We start from the raw sequence: 24439 nt of genomic DNA, 5'->3' as shown, positions 1-24439 counted from the left end.
GATGATGGTCGCGTTCTTTTTTAAAGTTGCTTACTTTTTCCTATTATATGTATTATCGAGGCACGGGTGACTTGCAGTGCTTTACGTGCAGAGCGATGTGATGCAGGTATGCACACACACATATTATTTTTGAAATGTTTTTCTATTATAGACTATTATGAGGCATTAAATAAAGTTCCCTGTACTGTACAGTCCACCTTTCTTGTTTGTTTCATACCTGTTTTTTAATTAAAAATCTAGCATTCTATTCATCCTTAGTCAGACAACTGAAATCAAAATGTCATGCATTTTTTATTTAGGCAGAAATTCATAAATATTCTAAGATATATAAGTATATGTTTTGCATATATATATATATACACACAAAAGCATTACTACTACAAATGAAGATAGGGTGAAAAAGAACAAAAAAAGAGATGAAGAAATTGGAAAACAAAAACTAAACGAAGTGGGAGCACTAAATATTAAATAGCAAAAGTGAAACAAACTGGATAAAAGTAAAAAATCATCATATAGTCCAGTTGTTTTTTAACTATGGTGGTTCATTACAAATGTATCTGGAGCTCTGGAGAAAAAACAGCAATACCTGGGCATTTGTATTTAAAAAAAAAATATTCCAAGAAAATTCTGATATGTATCTGCATTTTAAAAAGTGATTACAGGTTTTTCTATGAAATGGTAGTTTTGGTGATACATTCTATTATTTTTCTGTTGACCAATCATGACACAATGGTATTGAGTAATAGTTACATACTCAAACAGAAATGGTATGGACCTAACAGAAGCAGAAGATATTAAGAAGAGGTGGCAAGAATACACAGAAGAACTGTACAAAAAAAAGATCTTCATGACCAAGATAATCACGATGGTGTGATCACTCACCTAGAGCCAGACATCCTGGAATGTGAAGTCAAGTAGGCCTTAGAAAGCATCACTACGAACAAAGCTAGTGGAGGTGATGGAATTCCAGTTGAGCTATTTCAAATCCTGAAAGATGATGCTGTGAAAGTGCTACACTCAATATGCCAGCAAATTTGGAAAACTCAGCAGTGGCCACAGGACTGGAAAAGGTCAGTTTTCATTCCAATCCCAAAGACAGGCGATGCCAAAGAATGCTCAAACTACCACACCATTGCACTCATCTCACACACTAGTAAACTAATGCTCAAAATTCTCCAAACCAGGCTTCAGCAATATGTGAACCGTGAACTTCCAGATGTTCAAGCTGGTTTTAGAAAAGGCAAAGGAACCAGAGATCAAACTGCCAACATCCTCTGGATCATGGAAAAAGCAAGAGAGTTCCAGAAAAAACATCTATTTCTGCTTTATTGACTATGCCAAAGCCTTTGACTGTGTGGATCACAAGAAACTGTGGAAAATTCTGAAAGAGATGGGAATACCAGACATGAAATGAGTTGCCAGTCCAGGTTCGATGCACGATACTGGATGCTTGGGGCTGGTGCACTGGGACGACCCAGAGGGATGGAATGGGGAGGGAGGAGGGAGGAGGGTTCAGGATGGGGAACACATGTAAACCTGTGGCGGATTCATTTTGATATTTGGCAAATCTAATACAGTTATGTAAAGTTTAAAAATAAAATAAAAGTTAAAAAAAAATAAATAAAAAAAAAAAACAAGAAACTGTGGAAAATTCTGAAAGAGATGGGAATACCAGACCCCCTGACCTGCCTCTTGAGAAACCTATATGCAGGTCAGGAAGCAACAGTTAGAACTGGACATGGAACAATAGACTGGTTGCAAATAAGAAAAGGAGTACGTCAAGGCTGTATATTGTCACCCTGCTTATTTAACTTCTGTGTAGAGTACATCATGAGAAATGCTGGGCTGGAAGAAGAACAAGCTAGAATCAAGATTGCCAGGAGAAATATCAATAACCTCAGATATGCAGATGACACCACCTTTATGGCAGAAAGTGAAGAGGAACTAAAAAGCCTCTTGATGAAAGTGAAAGAGGAGAGTGAAAATGTTTGCTTAAAGCTCAACATTCAGAAAACGAAGAACATGGCATCTGGTCCCATCACTTCATGGGAAATAGATGGGGAAACAGTGGAAACAGTGTCAGACTTTATTTTGAGGGGCTCCAAAATCAGTGCAGATGGTGATTGCAGCCATGAAATTAAAAGACACTTACTCCTTGGAAGGAAAGTTATGACCAACCTAGATAGCATATTCAAAAGCAGAGACCTTACTTTGCTAACAAAGGTCCATCTAGTCAAGGCTATGGTTTTTCCAGTAGTCATTGATGGATGCGAGAGTTGGACTGTGAAGAACCCTGAGCACCGATGAATTGATGCTTTTGAACTGTGGTGTTGGAGAAGATTCTTGAGAGTCCCTTGAACTGCAAGGAGATCCAACCAGTCCATTCTAAAGAAGATCAGTCTTGGGTGTTCATTGGCAGGACTGATGCTAAAGCTGAAGCTCCAGTACTTTAGCCACCTCGTGTGAAGAGTTGACTCATTGGAAAAGACTCTGATGTTGGGAAGGATTGGGGACAGGAGGAGCAGGGGACGACAGAGGATGAGATTACTGGATGGCATCACTGACTCGATGGACGTGAGTTTGAGTGAACTCCGGGAGTTGGTGATGGACAGGGAGCCCTGGCGTACTGCAATTCATGGGGTCGCAAAAAATCGGACATGACTGAGCGACTGAACTGAACTGAACTGAACTACATAATCACAAAGGTAAAAGATTCTTATCAGTTTTCACAATAAATAGCCAGACAAAAAATAAAAGATAGTTACAATTACAAACGATTATGGAAACATGATTAACTTAACAATATAAAATAGGAACAAATTATTTGCACGGGTTAAGCAGAGTGACCTGGTAAGTGGAGGTTGGTGCTTTTCATGCATTTACATTTGGTGTGGTTATCAATATGTTTGATCCAATTACCATTTTCTTGATTGTTTTGGGTTTATTTTCTGTAGATCTTTTTCTTCCCTTGTGTTTCCTCCCTAGAGAAGTTCCTTTGGCATTTGCTGTAAAGCCAGTTTGGTGGAGCTCTCCAATAAATGCTGAAGGATCTTCTCTAGACAGGAAACACAGAAAGGGTGTTTAACTCGAACCCAAAACAACAAAGTAAATGGCAACAGGGTCATACTTATCAATAATTACCCTAAATGTAAATGGGTTGAATGCCTCAACCAAAAGACAAAGACTGGCTGAATGGATACAAAAACAAGACTCCTATATATGTTATCTACAAGAGACCCACCTCAAAACTAAGGACATATACAGATGGAAAGTGAAGGGCTGGAAAAAGATATTCCATGGAAATAAAGGTCAAAAGAAAGAAGGAGTAGCAATACTCATATCAGATAAAGTAGACTTTAAAATAAAGGCTGTGAAAAGAGACAAAGAAGGACACTACATAATGATCAAAGGATCAATCCAAGAAGAAGATATAACAATTATAAATAGATATGCACCCAACATAGGAGCACCACAATATGTAAGGCAAATGCTAACAAGTATGAAAGGGGAAATTAACAATAACACAACAAGAGTGGGAGACTTTAATACCCCACTCACACCTATGCATAGATCAACTAAACAGAAAATTAACAAGGAAACACAACTTTAAATGATACAATGGATCAGTTAGACCTAATCGATATCTATAGGATATTTCATCCCAAAACAATGAATTTTACCTTTTTCTCAAGTGCACACGGAAACTTCTCCAGGATAGATCACATCCTGAGCCATAAATCTAGCCTTGGTAAATTCAAAAAAATTGAAATCTTTCCAAACATCTTTTCTGACCACAATGCAGTAAGATTAGATGTCAATTACAGGATAAAAACTATTAAAATTCCAACATATGGAGGCTGAACAACATGCTGCTGAATAACCAACAAATCACAGAGAAGAAATAGAAATCAAAATATCCATAGAAACAAAGGAAGATGAAAACACAACAACCCAAAACCTATGGGACACTGTAAAAGCAGTGTTAAGGGGAAGGTTCATAGCAATAAAGGCTTGCCTCAAGAAACAAGAAAAAAATCAAATAAATAACCTAACTCTACACCTAAAGCAACTAGAAAAGGAAGAAATGAAGAAGTCCAGGGTTAGTAGAAGCAAAGAAATCTTAAAAATTAGGGCAGAAATAAATGCAAAGGAAACAAGAGGCCATAGCAAAAATCAACAAAGCTAAAAGCTGGCTTATGAGAAGATAAATAAAATTGACAAACCATTAGCCAGACTCATCATGAAACAAAAGGAGGAGAATCAAATCAACAAAATTAGAAATGAAAGCGGAGAGATCACAACAGACAACACAGAAATACAAAGGATCCTAAGAGACTACTATCAGCAACTATATGCCAATAAAATAGACAACTTCGAAGAAATTGACAAATTAGTAGAAAAGTACAACTTTACAAAACTGAACCAGGAAGAAATAGAAAATCTTAACAGACCCATGAAGCATAGAAATCGAAACTGCAATCAGAAATCGTCCAGCAAACCAAAGCCCAGGACCAGACGGCTTCACAGCTGAATTCTACCAAAAATTTAGAGAAGAGCTAACACCTATCCCACTCAAATTCTTTCAGAAAATTGCAGAGGAATGTAAACTTCCAACTCATTCTATGAGGCCACCATCACCCTAATTTTATGAGGCCACCATCACACTAGAATCAAACAAAGATGCCACAAAAAAAGAAAACTATAGGCCAATATCACCGATGAACATAGATGCAAAAATCCTTAACAAAATTCTAGCAAACAGAATCCAACAACACATTAAAAAGATCATACATCATGACCAAGTGAGCTTTACCCCACGGATGCAAGGATTCCTCTATATCTGCAAATCAATCAACATAATACACCACATTAACAAATTGAAAGATAAAACCCATATGATTATCTCAAAAGATGCAGAGAAAGCCTTTGACAAAATTCAACATCCACTTATGATTAAAAACCCTCCAGAAAGCAGGAATAGAAGGAACGTACCTCAACATAATAAAAGCTATATATGACAATCCCACAGCAAACATTATCCTCAATGGTGAAAAATTGAAAGCATTTCCCTTAAAGTCAGGAACAAGACAAGGGTGCCCACTCTCACCACTACTATTCAACATAGTTTTGGAAGTTTTGGCCACAGCAATCAGAGCAGACAAAGAAATAAAAGGAATCCAGATTGGAAAAGAAGAACTAAACCTCTCACTCTTTGTAGATGACATGACCCGCTACATAGAAAACCCAAAAGACTCCACCAGAAAATTACTAGAGTTAATCAATGAATATTGTAAAGTTGCAGGATATAAAATCAACACACAGAAATCCCTTGCATTCCTATTCACTAACAACGAGAAAACAGAAAGAGAAATTAAGGAAAGAATTCTATTCACCATTTCAACGAAAAGAATAAAATACTTAGGAATATATCTACCTAAACAAACAAAAGATCTATATATAGAAAACTATAAAACACTGGTGAAAGAAATCAAAGATGACACAAATAGATGGCAAAATATACCATGTTCATGGATTGGAAGAATCAACATAGTGAAAATGAGTATACTACCCAAAGCAATCTATAGATTCAATGCAATCCCTATCAAGCTACCAAGGGTATTTTTCAGAGAACTAGAATAAAAATTTCACAATTTGTATGGAAATACAAAAAAGCTCGAATAGCTGAAGCAATCTTGAGAAAGAGTAGAACTGGAGGAATCAACCTGCCTGACTTCAGGCTCTACTACAAAGTTACAGTCACCAAGACAGTATGGTACTGGCACAAAGACAGAAACATAGATCAATGGAACAAAATAGAAAGCCCAGAGATAAATCCACGCACCTATGGACACCTTATCTTTGACAAAGGAGGCAAGAATACACAATGGAGAAAAGACAATCTCTTTAACAAGTGGTGCTGGGAAAACTGGTCAACCACTTGTAAAAAAATGAAACTAGAACACTTTCTAACACCATACACAAAAATAAACTCAAAACGGATTAAAGATCTCAACGTGAGACCAGAAACTATAAAACTTCTAGAGGAAAACATAGGCAAAACACTCTCTGACATAAATCGCCACAGGATCCTCTATGACTCATCTCCCAGAGTAGTGGAAATAAAAGCAAAAATAAACAAATGGGACCTAATTAAACTTAAAAGCTTTTGCACAATGAAGGAAACTATAAGCAAGGTGAAAAGACAGCCTTCAGAATGGGAGAAAATAGTAGCAAACGAAGCAACTGACAAAGAACTAATCTCAAAAATATACAAGCAACTCCTGCAGCTTAATTCTAGGAAATTAAATGACCCAATCAAGAAATGGGCCAAAGAACTAAACAGACATTTCTCCAAAGAAGACATACAGATGGCTAACAAACATCTGAAATGATGCTCAACATCACTCATTATCAGAGAAATGCAAATAAAAACCACAATGAGGTACCATCTCATTGGCTGCCATCCAAAAGTCTACAAACAATAAATGCTGGAGAGGGTGTGGAGAAAAGGGAACCAACCCTCTTACACTGTTGGTGGGAATGCAAACTAGTACAGCCACTATGGAGAACAGTATGGAGATTCCTTAAAAAACTGGAAATAGAACTGCCATTTGACTCAACAATCCCACTGCTGGGCACACACACCGAGGAAACCAGAATTGAAAGAGACACGTGTACCCCAATGTTCATCACAGCACTGTTTATACAGCCAGGACATGGAAGCAACCTAGATGCCCATCAGCAGACGAATGGATAAGAAAGCTGTGGTACCTATACACAATGGAATAGTACTCAGCCATTAAAAAGAATAGATTTGAATCCGTTTTATTAGCTGGATCCTATTATACAAAGTGAAGTAAGTCAGAAAGAAAAACACCAATACCATAACTAATAAATATATATGGAACTTAGAATGATGGTAACGACAACCCTATATGTGAGACCACAAAAGAGATGCAGGTGTATAGAACAGTCTTTTGGACTCTGTGGGAGAAAGCAAAGCTGGGATGATTTGAGAGAATAGCACTGAATCATGTATATTATCATATGTGAAACAGATCACCAGTCCAGGCTTGATGCATGAGACAGGGTGCTCAGGGCTGGTGCACTGGGATGACCCAGAGGGATGGGATGGGGAGGGAGGTGGAAGGGGGGCTCAATATGGGGAACACATGTACACCCATGGCTGATTCATGTGAATGTATGGCAAAACCACTGCAATATTGTAAAGTAATTAACCTCCAATTAAAAAAAAAAAAAGACAGCTTGTTTGATGGTGCTGAATTCTCTTCACTTTTGCTTGTCTGGAAAGCTTTTGATTCCTCCAACAAATCTGAATGAGAGTCTTGCTGGTAGAGTATTCTTGGTTGTAGTTTCTCCCGTTCATCACTTTAAATGTATCTTTCCATTCCCTTCTGGCTTGCAGAGTTTCTGTTGAGAAATCAGCTGATAGCCTGATGGGAGTTCCCTGGTATGTTATTCGTCGTTTTTCCCTTGTTCCTTTTAATATTTTATCATCGTCTTTAATTTTTGTCAGTTTGATTACTATGTATCTTGGTGTGCTCCTCTTTGAGTTTATCCTTCCTGGGACTCTCTCATCTCTTTCTGGGACCCGTATAATGCAAATTTTGGTGCATTTAATGATGTCCCAGCAGTGTCTTAGTTTGCCTTCATTTCTTTTCATCATTTATCAATATTCTGTTCTATGGCAGTGATTTCCACCATCCTGTCTTCCAGGTCATTTTTCTATTCTTCTGCCTCCGTTATTCTGCTATTAATTCTTTCTAGTGTATTATTCATTGCTGTTTGTTCTTTAGTTCTTCCAGGTCTTTGGAAAACATTTCTTGCCTCTTCTCCATTATTTCCCCAAGATCCTGCATCATCTTCATTATCATTATTCTGAATTCTTTTTCTGGAAGCATGCCTATCTCTACTTCATTTAGTTGTCTTTCTGGGGTTTTATCTTGTCCCTTATTCTGGGACATATCTTTGGGCCTTTTCACCCTGATTAACTTTCTGTAATGTGGCATTTGTTCTAGCCACTGTGGAACTGTGGGAGGCTTGAGAATGCAGGTGCCAGCTAGAGGTCTATTCCCCTGACCTAACTGGGTGGGGTGGGGGGTCTTCTCTGGTGGCTCAAGGGTAAAGAATCCACCTACCAATGAAGGAGACATGAGTTCAATCCCTGGGTTAGGAAGAGACCCTGGAGAAGACTCCACTCCAGTATTGTGATCTGTGAATTCCCGTGGATAGAAGAGCCTGGCTAGCTAAAGCCTATATGGTAGCTTACTGTGAACAATATCAATATCAGATTGGTGATTTCCGAAGGCAAAGATTTTCCTTTGGGACCAGGAACCAGTCTTGATCACTCAAGAGATTTTGTGTAGCAGAGTTTCATTAAACTATAAAAAGGGACAGGAGAAGTTTCTGACATAGACATCAGAAGGGGTCGGAGAATGCCCCCCTCTCTAGTCTAAGCAAGGGAATTACATAGGTTTTTAATTGATTATTACAATCAATCAAAAGAATGTCCCAAGGTTGTAAAGACCTTTCTAGATCTACTCCCATAGTATACATTTTAAGATAACAGGATTACTCAGAAAGTTTTCAGGAAGGAGAAACATGACCTCAAGCAGGATACATTATTCTTATATAAACCTTAGTAAGGAAATGTAAGGAAAATAGCATTTGTCCTTTCCTCCTCCTTGAGAATTCCAGACCCCATCTCCTCCTTGAGAGCCCCAGACACCTGTCTCCTCCTCGGGGACCCTGGACTTCTGATCAAACTGCCCAGGGATTGACTCTCTCAATCCTCCTTTTTCTTTTGGGAGAATTATGTGGCCAAGGGAAAAGGGGCATCATTTTCATTCCATAACTACTTCCTGCTGTTGATAGGCATTGTCCCTAAATTGTTGATGTAACATACTCTCCTCACCCTCATATTGAGGGTCTCTGATCCAGGGGACCCAAGTAGTACTTGGAGGAGGTTGTGGCTCTTGTAGGAGCCTGGACAACCATTTGTAACTTAAAAGCTTTCAGACAGTTAGAAACAAACCCCATTTAGCAGTTACAGATATAAGACAAAATAGGCATTAAACCAAGTCAAAACATAATCAAAATTAAAAGTTACATTATGTCCACAGTTAAGGTAAAATATGTTATATCAGTCCTTCTTAAAATTGGTTGATGTCATGAGATGAAGAAGAGCCGAAGAAAGTCTTTTCCTTGAAGTGGAGAAATCCACCATGGGAAGCTTTCAATTGATCAGGAGGTTGAAAAGTTGAAAGCTGAGTCACATAGTTAATTTTAACCCTTCAGGATCTATGACAATATCTGTGCACAAAACCAGTCTGTTATAGAGACAGGTCCTTCTTAGGGGGAGTTTGAGCCCTTGTTAAAGCTACAAGGAGAACTTTAAACCAACTGTCTCATGTTTCTGAGTTTCCTACACAGATCCCTCTTAATAATGTCATTAGCCTTTCCAACATTTTCTGAAGATTGGGGTCTCCAGGAAAGTGTAAGTGATATTCTATTCCAAGAGCTTTTGACACACCTTGAGTTACAGCAGCTTTAAAGACGGAGCAATTGAACTCTGAGTTTTAGAGTTTAAGATCCCACTTACATCATGAGAAGTCAGTACAGTAAGATTTTGTCTATTAATAAGCTTAGGAGCTTTCAGTTCAGTTCACTCATTCAGTCATGTCTGACTCTTTGCGACCCCATGATTCGCAGTACACCAGGCCTCCCTGTCCATCACCAACACCCGGAGCTCACTCAGACTCACGTCCATCAAGTCAGAGATGCCATCCAGCCATCTCATCCTCTGTCATCCCCTTCTCCTCCTACCCACAATCCCGCCCAGCATCAGAGTCTTTTCCAATGAGTCAACTCTTCAGATGAGGTGACCAAAGTACTGGAGTTTCAGCTTTAGCATCATTCCTTCCAAAGAAATCCCAGGGCTGATCTCCTTCAGAATGGACTGGTTGGATCTCCTTGCAGTCCAAGGGACTCTCAAGAGTCTTCTCCAACACCACAGTTCAAAAGCATCAATTCTTTGGCGCTCAGCTTTCTTCACAGTCCAGCTCTCACATCCATACATGACCACTGAAAACACCATAGCCTTGACTAGATGGACCTTTGTTGGCAAAGTAATGTCTCTGGTTTTGAATATGCTATCTAGGTTGGTCATAACTTTCCTTCCAAAGAGTAAGCGTCTTTTAATTTCATGGCTGCAGTCACCATCTGCAGTGATTTTGGAGCCCAAAAAATAAAGTCTGACACTGTTTCCACTGTTTCCCCATCTATTTCCCATGAAGTGATGGGACCGGATGCCATGATCTTCGTTTTCTGAATGTTGAGCTTTAAGCCAACTTTTTCACTCTCCACGTTCACTTTCATCAAGAGGCTTTTAGGCATTAGCAAAACAATAGCGTCAATTATCCTTTAAGCAATGTAGCCGTAGCCTTTTTTTCAGTAACAAACAAACTAAATTCTGATCCTGTGGGTAAGCTCAAAGCAGGAGCCTACCAGAGAGCAGTTTAAAGAGTCTTAAAAACCTTTTGAGATGGAATGGGGAGGGAGGAGGGAGGAGGGTTCAGGATGGGGAACACATGTATACCTGTGGTGGATTCATTTTGATATTTGGCAAAACTAATACAATTATGTAAAGTTTAAAAATAAAATAAAATTAAAAAAAAAAAAAAAAACCTTTTGAGTTTCTGGGGACAAAACTAGCTTGTCAGTTTGGACCTGCTGAGTCTCAGTTATAAGTTAATATAAAGGCCAGTCAAGTTCGGTATAACCCAGAATCCAAATGGGGCAGTAGCCTGATACCTAAAAATCCTCTCTTGTCTTAAAGTCATAGGAAGGGGATGACTTAATATAGGGTTATCTCTAGAAAGTATCATTCAAATCAGTGACTGAAAAATATTTTCTCTTTCAGCAATTTTAGACAATAAAGTATAAGGATTCAGTTCAGTTCAGTTCAGTCACTCAGTCCTGTCCGACTCTTTGCGACCCCATGAATCCCAGCATGCCAGGCCTCTCTGTCCATCACCAACTCCTGGAGTTCACTCAGACTCACGTCCATCGAGTCAGTGATGCCATCCAGCCATCTCATCCTCTGTCGTCCCCTTCTCCTCTTGGCCCCAATGCCTCCCAGTATCAGAGTCTTTTCCAATGAGTCAACTCTTCGCATGAGGTGGCCAAAGTACTGGAGTTTCAGCTTTAGCATCATTCCTTCCAAAGAAATCCCAGGGCTGATCTCCTTCAGAATGGACTGGTTGGATCTCCTTGCAGTCCAAGGGACTCTCAAGAGTCTTCTCCAACACCACAGTTCAAAAGCATCAATTCTTCGGCGCTCAGCCTTCTTCACAGTCCAACTCTCACATCCATACATGACCACAGGACAAACCATAGCCTTGACTAGACGGATCTTTGTTGGCAAAGTAATGTCTCTGCTTCTGAATATGCTATCTAGGTTGGTCACAACTTTCCTTCCAAAGAGTAAGCGTCTTTTAATTTCATGGCTGCAGTCACCATCTGCAGTGATTTTGGAGCCCAAAAAAATAAAGTCTGACACTGTTTCCACTGTTTCCCCATCTATTTCCCATGAAGTGATGGGACCGGATGCCATGATCGTTTTCTGAATGTTGAACTTTAAGCCAACTTTTTCACTCTCCACTTTCACTTTCATCAAGAGGCTTTTTAGTTCCTCTTCACTTTCTGCCATGGCCTTGGAATACGGAATGAAGCAGGGCAAAGACTAATAGAGTTTTGCCAAGAAAATGCACTGGTCATAACAAACACCCTCTTCCAACAACACAAGAGAAGACTCTACACATGGACATCACCAGATGGTCAACACCAAAATCAGATTGATTATATTCTTTGCAGGCAAAGATGGAGAAGCCCTAATACAGTCAGCAAAAACAAGACCAGGAGCTGACTGTGGCTCAGATCATGAACTCCTTATTGTCAAATTCAGACTTAAATTGAAGAAAGTAGGGAAAACCACTAGACCATTCAGGTATGACCTAAATCAAATCCCTTATGATTATACAGTGGAAGTGAGAAATAGATTTAAGGGCCTAAATCTGATAGAGTGCCTGATGAATTACAGAATGAGGTTCATGACATTGTACAGGAGACAGGGATCAAGACCATCCCCATGGAAAAGAAATGCAAAAAACCAAAATGGCTGTCTGGGGAGGCCTTACAAATAGCTGTGAAAAGAAGAGAAGCGAAAAGCAAAGGAGAAAAGGAAAGATATAAGCATCTGAATGCAGAGTTCCAAAGAATAGCAAGAAGAGATAAGAAAGCCTTCCTCAGCAATCAATGCAAAGAAATAGAGGAAAACAACAGAACGGGAAAGACTAGAGATCTCTTCAAGAAAATTAGAGATACCAAGGGAACATTTCATGCAAAGATGGGCTCGATAAAGGACAGAAATGGTATGGACCTAACAGAAGCAGAAGATATTAAGAAGAGGTGGCAAGAACACACAGAAGAACTGTACAAAAAAGATTTTCACGACCCAGATAATCACGATGGTGTGATCACTCACCTAGAGCCAGACATCCTGGAATGTGAAGTTAAGTGGGCCTTAGAAAGCATCACTACGAACAAAGTATAACGATTAGGCACTACTTTTTGTATGTCTTGAACAAGTCTCCATTTACCGTTTGACTTTTTTTACACCCAAAATAGGAGTGTTGTATGGACTGTTACAGGGAATTAACAGTCCTTGTTCCTTTACATTTTTAATGATTGGCTTTAACCTGTGTGTGCTCAACACACGGTTTTTCTATCAGCCCACACTTTGAGATTTACATTTTGTTCAACCAATGGGAGAGAAAGAGAAGGCTCCATATGCATGAAAACAGAAGCCTGGACATTGCTCAGTATATCCCTCCGCAGAGGGGGTGAGGGAGACTTCAGCACGATCAGAAACTTGTGAGAAAACAGCACAGAGTCCCAGTCACAGCTTAAAGGATGACTGAAATTATAGCATATGACTCGTCCTGACAGTCCCATTACAGTAGTGGACTGGGAGGAAAGCGGACCAAGGTCTTCAGTGAGCACAGAGAGATTTTCCTCAGTTTCCAAAAGAAATGGACGGATTGGCCCTTCACATTTATTAATACCTGGAGTTCCTCAGGTGTAATTAGGAGGGGAGCTTGTGCAGGGACCCAAAGCACCTTCAGTCATTATTATCTTGAGAGTCCAGCCCCAGGGGGCTACACCTCAGAGGAGAGTCTCTTCTCCAGTATGGTCTTTGCAGACCAGACATGGAGCCGAAGGCAGCTTAGATGCCTGAGGACAATCCCACTTGAGATGCCTCTCCTTTCCACAGTAATAGCAAGCCTATCCCTTTTTACCTGGGTCCCTCTGGGCATTTTGCTCAGGCTGTTTCAGAGCAGGTCTAACAGCCATTGTTGGGGCATCAGTCTTCTGACTGGCTCTTTTTTCCTATTTTCCTCCTCATCTTCTCTGCCATAACATACTGCCTGAGCCAGCTGCAACAGTTTTTCTAAAGACTGATTTGGTCCAAACACCTGTTTTAGTAACTTATGGCAGATATCTGGAGCTGATTGAGTGAGGAATCTTTTTTAAGATAATTTCCCCATCTGAACTTTCAGGATCAACATCAGTAAACGTGAAGAGAGCCTCCCTAATTACTAGGAATTTACCAGGAGTTTCCTTCTCTCCCTGTTCTATGTCAGCCAACTTACCATATTGAAAAGTCAGTGAGCACTCGCTTGAGTCCTGCAAGAATACATCCAGCAGAGGGAGTCTGTTATGGGAACTGCTTGGCTCCAAGTAGGGAGGAGGGCTATTTTGTGTTCCCACTTTCTCCTTACTTAAGCCATTCTTTGCCAAAAGTACTAGCTTCCCCCAAAACTCAAGCTCTTGAGTCAGGAGTCAGTATCTGTCCCAAGACATGTACTACATCTTGCCAAATAAGGTCATAAGGTAAAGTTCGTCCCGTAAAGCCTTCCATGTACCTTTTGGATCCTCTAAATAGTCTACTGAGACTGAGGCAACCCCTCCTAGAACCCTGCCCTGATTCCCAGCCTGTTCATTTGGGAGCCTCAGATACAGAAGCAAAGTAAGAGAACAGGAGGGAGCTGTAGGTTTCACACCAAATCTGTACCCTTAGACACAAGGCTGCAATGTCTCGCAGAGAGATAAAGAGCAAGACAGATGGCACTTGTACCCGTTTCTCTTGTTTTCTTCAGAACCGGTCTACTTGTAAAACAGTATCGTACTTAAGAGACACTTCAAACAGCCAGGATTCCCCATCTTTCACAGGATACCATGACCATTCAGTATCCCAGAAGAAGATCAGGCATGTCTTTTAACCTCTGAGGATCAAACTTCTCCCAGCATTAAAAAAAAAAAAAAAAAAAAAAAACATTTTAAAGGAGTCGTTCTGGAACTGCTGGCTCCCATCTGTTAGAGAGAAAAAAGCAACAACCACAACCATGGTTTTTCCACCAGATGCATCCTTCCCTGCTCTAGATGGGGCTGTACACAGACTCTCCACCAAAGCTTTCCTTCCCTGGTCAGACTTTGTCAGTCCCTTACCAACGCAGGCATCTTCCTCGTCCCTCTGGGTTCTACCACTGAGGTGGGGTGGAGATGCAGAAGGGGTAGACCTGATAGCATCCCAGGCTGATGTAGTTCCATACCACCAAAACCTGTGTTTGATGGGCCCTCTTCTCTGATGCCACCCGGGGTGGAGCAGAGCAGTTTTCCCAGAATGTTCCCCAAGCCAGGGCTCCAGGGGAGCATCCATCTTTCACATGCCTGTGTGCCTGAGCACAGTCCTGTCTGCAGTAGAAGCAGTGAGTCATAAAGGGCAAATGTCAGCCAAGATATCCCATCTGAGTGTAACCAGGCCAGTATATGTATACCCAAGAGGTGGTGGGGGGTTGGCCAGAGATTAGATTATATTGGGGGAAAACCCTTGGGGAACTGGAATCAATGGCATATCAAATATGGGACTTTCTGCAGTCACCCTGATTCCTGCTCCTATGGGGTGGCTTTTAAATCATGCATTAAGATGTGAATAGACCAATGATTCTGGGAAGAAGTCCTAATATTAGCATCTATTTCACAACCCCTCCTTGCCTATTAGGTGGCATCCCAGCCCTGGAGAAGGGCATGGGGCCCTGAGGGAGTACGGAAACTTATCTCTTTGCAGAAGGACATGGGTTTCTCTATGAAACATTTGGGGTCCGGCCGCAGATCTCCTGGCAGGTGGACCCATTTGGTGCATCCTCCACGACCCCCACTGTCTTTGCCCTGGCGGGCTTCAATGCCCACATCATCTCCAGGATCGACTACGACCTGAAGGAGGCCATGCAGTATAACCAGGTGAGTGGTGAGCCGCATCTACTCATCCACTTTCTCACCATCAGAACTGAAAAAAGCAGCTGTACCTTTAGTGATAGTGATGAGCTCCCTGTGTCTGGGGACATTCAAGCCGAGTTACAGACAGTCTGGCTGGCAGGTCCTGGCAAAGTGTCCTGCCCTAAAGAGGGTCAGATGAAGGTGCAGACAGGCGGCGTCTGGAGGGCCGATTCCTCCGCCTCCGGTGGCTTTGGGAGGTCAGGGGGAACTTTGTGGAGGAGGCAGCAGAGGGGGATCTTGACCTGAACCCCTGAGAGCTGCGGGTGCGGCGAGGAGACTCAGGCGGGGACTGCGGAGGGGAGCCGGCAGCCGTGTCACCCCTGGGCCCTCACTCCGTTCCCTCCGGGTTTGCAGCAGCTGCAGTTCGTGTGGAGAGGGTCCAGATCCCTGTCGGCACAGCAGGAAATCTTCACACACGTCCTAGACCAGTTCGGCTACTGCTCGTGAGCACCTGCCTCGGGCCAGCCCCCGTCCCAGCACCCTCCCTGGACCACCTCAGCCACGCCCCTCATGGCCGGCCTTGAGGGCACGCACTGAGCACCCATCTTACAGAAAGAACAACTGAGGCCTGGACCCCCAGCCAAGGTCCGGCAGTAGCAGCCATGGGGCAGATGGAGTGGCTCAGGCGATTGAGTCAAGACTTCCAAGTTCTGGCATCAGCCCTCCTGCGGGATTTCTGGTGGGGGGCCCTGCGTCCAGTCCCTCTGCCCTCTGTTCCTGGGAGGCCGTGGGTAGAGGCTGAGCCCCCGTGAGTAGGGGAGGTGGGATGAAGCGGCAGCTGAGAGAAGAGGCAAGGGGGACTCACTAGCAGGTTCTGGGTGCTCTGTAGGACCAGGGTGAGGTGCCCAAGTGCCCACAGGGCTCACACGGGGGCATCTTCTGTCTACACGGCTCTCATCTGCCCAGCACTGCACTGTGCACCCCCTGATGGGAGACAGAGGCCTCGATGCTCTGGCCTGCCTGAGCCCTGCCCGCCTCCCCGACCTTGTGAGGCTGCCATTTTCAGGGCTGGGCCCCTAATGCTCCTCTCTCTCTTAGTGAGGGATTTAACTGGGATGGCGAAGCCATCTTCCCGGGTCCACCCCTGGATGGCAAGTACCCCAACATGGAAATCCCTGTCACTGAGGACAGCATCCCAGACTTTACCAGTCTCCTGGAGAAACGTGTGATGCATAAAGCTTCCTGGTTCCAGACAGCACACGTCCTCTGGCCTTGGGTAAGTTAGGGTCCCTGGCCCTGGTTCCTCAACTCTGCACGGGTACTGCTCTCTTCAGTCTGACCCCAGCACTTGGCTCCAGCCAGGATTGTGTGTCCACCTCTAACCATTCCAGTGTCCATCCAGGCAATGGGTCACCCAGCCCCGGCTCAGTCCTCCTTCCCTGCACCCCGAGTCCTCATCCAATCTACCAGCTTCTCCCCCTTCCCTGGATCATCCCCACAGTCTCCGCCTACAAGACAGCCCCTCCTTTTCACAGGCTTCAGCTCCTCCCCAGCTCTCCCCTCCTTTCCCCTTCTCAATGCTGGGAGCAGAGGCCTCGGCCTGAATCCTGGCTCCCTACTCAGGGGCTGTGAGGCTTGGACCCTCTGAGCCTCACTTTCCTCTTCTGTGAAATGGGCATGATGACAGGACCTGCTCCATTGGCTGAACTTGTCTTATATGAAAGGCACCCTCATGGGACAGTGCCAGACACCAGTCAGCATTGGTGTTGCAGCTAAACTGGGCAGAGCACCTGCTGTGCTCCCAGAGGAGAGAGCTGGTGAGCCCCGTGGACGGCTTCAGTGTCCACCATGGGGAGAGCGGGGCGGTCGTGCAGATGAAGAGATGCTATCCCTGTGCAGGCTGGGCTCTGCACCCAGAAGGGCTGGCCATTGCTTCTGTCCCCTGGCTGCAGGGATGTGACAGGCAGTTCTTCAACGCCTCGCTGCAGTTCGCCAACATGGACATTGTGATGGATTACATCAACAGCGAAGCATCGGAGCTCAGTTTCTCAGTGGAGTATGCCACGCTCAGCGACTACTTCCGGGCTGTGCACTCTGACCAAGTCACCTGGCAGGTCCGAGACCACCGCGACTTCCTGCCCTATTCGTCGGGTAGGAGCCTCTGGGGGTAGAGGGGGATTCGGTGCAAGAGAGATGTCACCAAAGCAGTGGCATGTGGTTTCCCAGTCTCCTCAACTCTGCCGGTGGAGCGCACACGGCCACTGGTGCACAGAGAGCCCTGCCTCCCCCACCTGCCTAGTGTGGACTGCCTAGGCTGGGGACAGAGGCGCACTCAGTGCTGCCCACTGTTCCTTTGCTGGTTCCTTTCTTTCACAAGAGAGGCTTGAGTGATGTCCAGAGGCATCCTTGATTTCCGGTGGGGCACTGGCGGGGGTTGGTCATGCCTCTTGGGGACTTCGTCATGCCATGACCTTTGTGTCCAGGGTGAGGAGAGTGGTTTCAGGGATCTCAGCTCCCAACGGCTCTGCCAGCCTGCCCCCATGGACAACCAGAGGGACCTGGTGGAAGGCATGCCTCTCCAGACCCTGAATTTCCTCAGAGGCACACAGGGGCAGCCAGCACTCCAGCCCTTCCATTCCATGTCCTGACTTCTGGGCCCTCATCCGTCTACATCCTCCTCTGAAGTCCTCCAGGGCCCCTCCACACAGGCCATCTCAGGGGCCCAGGTGCTCACTGGGATTCTTTCCTCGTCACAGTCCTTCAGCACTCGGGCCTCTCCAGTCCTGCCCCAGCTCAGCCTGCCCTGCCAGATGCCCAGGCCTTCCAGGGATCTCATACCATTGCTGATCTGGCTGGACCAGGAACCCTGAGATCACCCGCTGGCCTAGGCTGTGTCCCTGGGGACCCAGGCAGAGCCATCTCTGACCTCATCTTCCTCAGCATTTCCCAAGTGGAGTTCAGGGGCCTCTAAGGGCAGGCCCTCCCACCGACTCCTGGCCTTTTTCTCCTAGACATGCATCACGCCTGGACTGGATTCTATGCCTCCCGAAGTGCGCTCAAGGCACTGGCGAGGCGAGCCAGCAGTCTGCTGTACGCCGGGGAGTCCATGTTCACACGCTACGTGCTGTTGGCTCCCCACCCATACCTGGACCCGGCCTGGGGCCTGCAGCAGCTCCAGCAGCTCCGCTGGGCCGTCTCCGAGGTAACACAATGCCTCCCAGAGACAGGACAGGATTGGCTATTCCGGGGCTGCGTGCTTCAGCCTCCCTAGGTCAGCACACCTCCCTGTCCCTAGTCACCACAGGACTCTTTTACAGATGAGAACACTGAGGTCGCCTTTGGTCACAAGACCATGCATGATGAAGCTGCCCCAAGGCTAGGACCATGGCCTGCCAGGGTCCAGCTGTGGTTCAGTAAGATTTAAAGCCAGACTGCCCCAGAGCAGAAAGGGCAAAGTGGAGCAGCATTGGTATCCAACAATCCTGGCTGGATTCAAATCTCAGCTCAGCTCTATGAGCTCTGGATTTCCCTCTCTGAGCTCTAATTTCCTCCTTGAAAAATGAGAACTGCATGCTCACTCAGGACACTAATGGGACAGTTGAATGTGATAATACACATATGCTGGTGGGCTCTGTGGCCGACACAAAGGAAGTTGTTCATAAATCTCCATCTTTCTTATTCCCCACTGTGCAGAAGGGAAACTGAGACCCAAGATCTCCTATAACTTGTCTCCTCTCCAGTCAGAAATGGGCCATACAGCCCATGAGATTCATAGTCACTAAAGGGAATTGTTGACAGGACCAGTCATTGTGCGGGGTGTGATGGGATTGACTTTAGCATCCATCAGGGTGAGTGGACTCTTGGCTGCACCCCACGGGGACTCAAGTTTCCCTTCTGGGAAGAGGAGACCATCCATCCTACATGGTGCAGATGAGTACCAGGCCATGTGTGGGGCTTGTCTGGAGCAGGTTATCAGCACTTATGGGATGACAGGGTAACAGAGGGTAGCTGGGCAGGGTCCTTTCCAGAAGTCTGTTTTCTGTTCAGCATCAGGGACACAGCTATGTGTTTTCTCAAGGTCAACAACCCTTGGACAAGATCATCAGCCTGTCTAGCCTCAGATTCCTCTTCTGTAAAGTGGCAGGAATCCCCAATTCTCCAGCAGCACCTGCTGAGAGGGAAGTGGTGTCAGGGCCCAGTGGACATCAGGACAGCAGGTGCTGAGCAGAGGCTGGCCTGACCCCACTCTTGCTCTGCTCTGGCGGGGACCCAGGTCCAGCACCACGACGCCATCACTGGAACTCATGTCCCAAATGTGGGTGACATGTTTGTGGAGCACCTGAGCACCGGGATGCAAGGGGTGCACAAGCTGATGGCCTCCATCATCCAGGACAGGTCTCCAGCCCACTCAGGTAAGCGAGGCCCCTGGAGGCACAGTGGGCCATGGCAGGTGTCCGCCCCAGTCTGGGAAGAGAGCCTGAGGGTCAGGGGACGGGCTGGGACACCTGAGCTTCAGACACGAGTCCCGTCCATGGGAGGCTCTCATTTAGGCATGAGCTGGGCAGGTGCCTTCACTTCACCGAGCCATCTCCTCTGTGTGATTCAACAAAAGCTGATATGCCAACTAGAGGCAGGAATGAATGCTAATGCAGACTAGATGTTGCCAAGCACACGGCTTGCACAATTTAGTGTAACACCTCACATCTCTGAAAAGCTGGAAGTGCTACTGTCCTCACTTCATAGCTGAGGACACAGAAAGAACAGAGATCATGGAGCTGCCCAGGGTCGCAGGGAGGATGGTCCCCATGTCCCTGTGCTACCCAGGGTCACACAGGTAGGAATGGTACCCATAACCCCTGTGCTGCCCAGGGTCACACAAGGAGGACATTCCCCATACCCCTGAGCTGCCCAGGGTCACACAAGGAGGACGGTCCCCATAACCCTGAGCTGCCCAGGGTCACACAGGAAAGATGGAGCCCATACTCCTGAGCTGCCCAGGATCACACATTAGGAATGGCCCCCATACCCCTGAGCTGCCCAGGGTCACACAGGTAGGATGGCCCCATACCCCTAAGCTGCCCAGGATCACACAGGCAGGAATGGTCCCCATACCCCTGAGCTGCCCAGGGTCACACAGGCAAGAATGGTCCCCAAACCCCTGAGCTGCTCAGGGTCACACAGGTAGGAAGGGTCCCCATACCCCTGGGCTGCACTGGGTCACACAGGTAGGAATGGTCCCCATACCCCTGAGCTGCCCAGGGTCACACAGGTAGGAATGGTCCCCACATCCCTGAGCTGCCCAGTGTCACACAGGTAGGAATGGTCCCCACACCCCTGAACTGCCCAGGGTCACAGCGGTAGAATGGTCTGCACACCCCTGAGCTGCCCAGAGTCACACAGGGAAGATGGAGCCCATACCCCTGAGCTGCCCACGGTCACACAGGTAGGAATGGTCCTCATACCCCTGAGCTGCCCAGGGTCACACAGGTAGGAATGGTCCTCATACCCCTGGGCTGCCCAGGGTCACACAGGTAGGAATGGTACCCATAACCCCTGTGCTGCCCAGGGTCACACAAGGAAGATGGTCCCCATACCCCTGAGCTGCCCAGGGTCACACAGGTAAGAATAGTCCCCACGCCCCTGGGCTGCCCAGGGTCACACAGGTAGGAATGGTCCCCATACCCCTGAGCTGCCCAGGGTCACACAAGGAAGACGGTCCCCATACCCCTGAGCTGCCCAGGGTCACACAGGTAAGAATAGTCCCCACGCCCCTGGGCTGCCCAGGGTCACACAGGTAGGAATGGTCCCCATACCCCTGAGCTGCCCAGGGTCACACAGGTAGGAATGGTCCCCATACCCCTGAGCTGCCCAGTTCCACAGACAGGATGTATGCATTCTTTTGACATTGTGGGCTTCACAGGTAGAGGATGAGTGGTCACCCCGTTTGCCTGGAGCTGAGGGGATTCACCCCTGCAAATCCTGGGCAATCAGAGATAGGTGTCTTCCCTGCAGGAGCATGCGGCCCACCCACCCTCCCAGGATCCACACTCACCCTGCTCTCTCTCACTGTGCTCTCCCCACTCTGCCTCACCCCTCACCTGCCCAGCTCTGCCCTCTTCTCTGTGTCTGTGTTCAGTCCCATCTTACCTTCAGACACTGGAAGGGGCCTGGGGTCAGGAGTGCAGCAGACTGGAATCCTGTCCACAGGGACTGGGGTCGGGAGGGGATGACGGACATAGAAAGGGAGGTAGAACGGGGTCCTTCCAGTGTCTGGTGAGTCCAGCCATTCCCATGAGCTCACGGGGGCAGCTCCCCAAGGAAGGGGCAGGTGGAGACCCCAGAAAGACATCCAGCCGTGGGAACTTCCTGGGCAGAGGCTGGGGACTGGACAGCGTGTGCAGTGTTCACGGATCTGGGAGTCATTGGACGTCGCCATAGATGGTCACCTGGGGTTGGCGGTAGAGCAGAAAGAGAATCCAGGTTCATAGCAAAGAGGGCTCCACTGCTGACCTTGGTGATTGACCTTGACCCTCCAAGCTCCAGAGAATTGTCTGTACATTGCCAAGCTCTCCAGCTTTGGAGCCAGGCCGTAGGACGTGGGTCACCTTGGACACCTAACCCTTTGCTCTAGACCTCAGTCTTCTCACCAGTAATGCTGGCTGAACAGTAGAGATGAGTGAGGAGCTCAAGGGCCCTCATCTCTAGGGGCATGCTCCCCCATCCCGCCTAGGAATCAGGACCCAGCTTGAACAGATGAGGAGGGGGTTGGACATCAGAGCCCATGTGTCTGTCTGTCCTTCCCCTGGGCCTCTGCAGAGCTGGTCTCACCTGCCTCAGATTCTCTTGTTCCGAGGGGCACCAAGGGTGAAGGTTGGGTCAGGTACAGCAGTAGATCCTGTTCTCTGTGTGCAGGCCCAGAGCCTGGGGGACACTTTGCAGTGGTCTACAACCCGCTGGCCTGGACAATCACCACCATCATCACCCTGACTGTGGACTTCCCCAAAGTCAGCATCACAGACGAGTCAGGCCTCCCTGTGCCTGCACAGGTAAGGGGCACATCCCATCTATGGTGCATGCCCTGTTGCTGCCCCTGCTCTGCATGGGCCCCCAGATGTGGGCATCTAAGGGGAAGATGTGACACGCTGCCCTGACTGTGAGGAGTGTCCTAAGGGTGAGTTGCCATCAGGGTCAGTGGATCCACCCAGTGAACTGACCCTTCCCTTTGCGTATCTGAGTTGACCAGAATCCGCCTGTAATGCAAAGCCACAAGAAACATGGGTTCGATACCTGGTCGGGAATATCCACTGCATGAGTGCACGGTAACCCACTCCAGTACTCTTGACTGCGGAATCCCATGGGCAGAGAGCCTGGTGGGCTACAGTCGATGGGGTCACCAAGAGTCAGACAACACTGAGGTGACTTGGTGTATAAGTATATATCAGTTCAGTTCAGTTCAGTGGCTCAGTCATGTCGGACTATTTTCGACCCCATGAATCGCAGCATGCCAGGCCTCCCTGTCCATCACCAACACCCAGAGTTCACTCGGACTCATGTCCATCGAGTCAGTGATGCCACCCACCCATCTCATCCTCTGTCATCCCCTTCTCCTCCTGCCCACAATCCCGCCCAGCATCAGAGTCTTTTCCAATGAGTCAACTCTTCGCATGAGGTGGCCAAAGTACTGGAGTTTCAGCTTTAGCATCATTCCTTCCAAAGAAATCCCAGGGCTGATCTCCTTCAGAATGGACTGGTTGGATCTCCTTGCAGTCCAAGGGACTCTCAAGAGTCTTCTCCAACACCACAGTTCAAAAGCATCAATTCTTTGGTGCTCAGCCTTCTTCACAGTCCAACTCTCACATCCACACATGACCACTGGAAAAACCATATCCTTGACTAGACAGACCTTTGTTGGTAAAGTAATATCTCTGTTTTTCAATATGCTGTCCAGGTTGGTCATAACTTTCCTTCCAAGGAGTAAGCGTCTTTTAATTTCATGGCTGCAGTCACAATCTGCAGTGATTTTGGAGCCTCAAAAAACTGTCACTGTTTCCACTGTTTCCCCATCTATTTCCCATGAAGTGATGGGACCAGAAGCCATGATCTTCGTTTTCTGAGTGTTGAGCTTTAAGCCAACTTTTTCACTCTTCTCTTTCACTTTCATCAAGAGGCTTTTTAGTTCCTCTTCACTTTCTGCCATAAGGGTGGTATTATCTGCATATCTGAGGTTATTGATATTTCTCCCGGCAATCTTGATTCCAGCTTGTGCTTCTTCCAGCCCAGCATTTCTCATGATGTACTCTGCATAAAAGTTAAATAAGCAGGGTGACAATATACACCCTTGACGAAGTCCTTTTCCTATTTGGAACCAGTCTGTTGTTCCATGTCCAGTTCTAACTGTTGCTTCCTGACCTGCATATAGGTTTCTCAAGAGGAAGATCAGGTGGTCTGGTATTCCCATCTCTTTCAGAATTTTCCACGGTTTATTGTGATCCACACAGTCAAAGGCTTTGGCTTAGTCAATAAAGCAGAAATAGATGCTTTTATGGAACTCTCTTGCTTTTTCCATGATCCAGCAGATGTTGGCAATTTGATCTCTGGCTCCTCTGCCTTTTCTAAAACCAGCTTGAACATCTTGAAGTTCACGGTTCACATATTGCTGAAGCCTGGCTTGGAGAATCTTGAGCATTACTTTACTAGCATGTGAGATGAGTGCAATTGTGTGGTAGTTTGAGCATTCTTTGGCATTGCCTTTCTTTGGGATTGGAATGAAAACTGACGTTTTCCAGTCCTGTGGCCACTACTGAGTTTTCCAAATTTGCTGGCATATTGAGTGCAGCACTTTCACAGCATCGTCTTTCAGGATTTGAAATAGCTCAACTGGAATTCCATCACCTCCACTAGCTTTGTTCGTAGTGATGCTTTCTAAGGCCCACTTGACTTCACATTCCAGGATGTCTGGCTCTAGGTGAGTGATCACACCATCGTGATTATCTTGGTTGTGTAGAACTTTTTTGTATACTTCTTCTGTGTATTCCTGACACCTCTTCTTCATATCTTCTGCTTCTGTTAGGTCCATACCATT

The 24439-nt window shown here is 46.1% G+C and overlaps 1 pseudogene; it reads left to right on the top strand.

The window, feature by feature from the left end:
• LOC102401841 overlaps positions 1–24439 on the top strand; it is a 43252-nt pseudogene that overhangs the window by 5708 nt on the left and 13105 nt on the right.

Source organism: Bubalus bubalis, chromosome 7 (assembly GCF_019923935.1).
Source record: "Bubalus bubalis isolate 160015118507 breed Murrah chromosome 7, NDDB_SH_1, whole genome shotgun sequence".
Classification (NCBI taxonomy): Eukaryota; Metazoa; Chordata; class Mammalia; order Artiodactyla; family Bovidae; genus Bubalus; species Bubalus bubalis.
The sequence above is the reverse complement of the archived record's forward strand: the minus strand, read 5'-3'. Positions and strand labels throughout refer to the sequence as shown.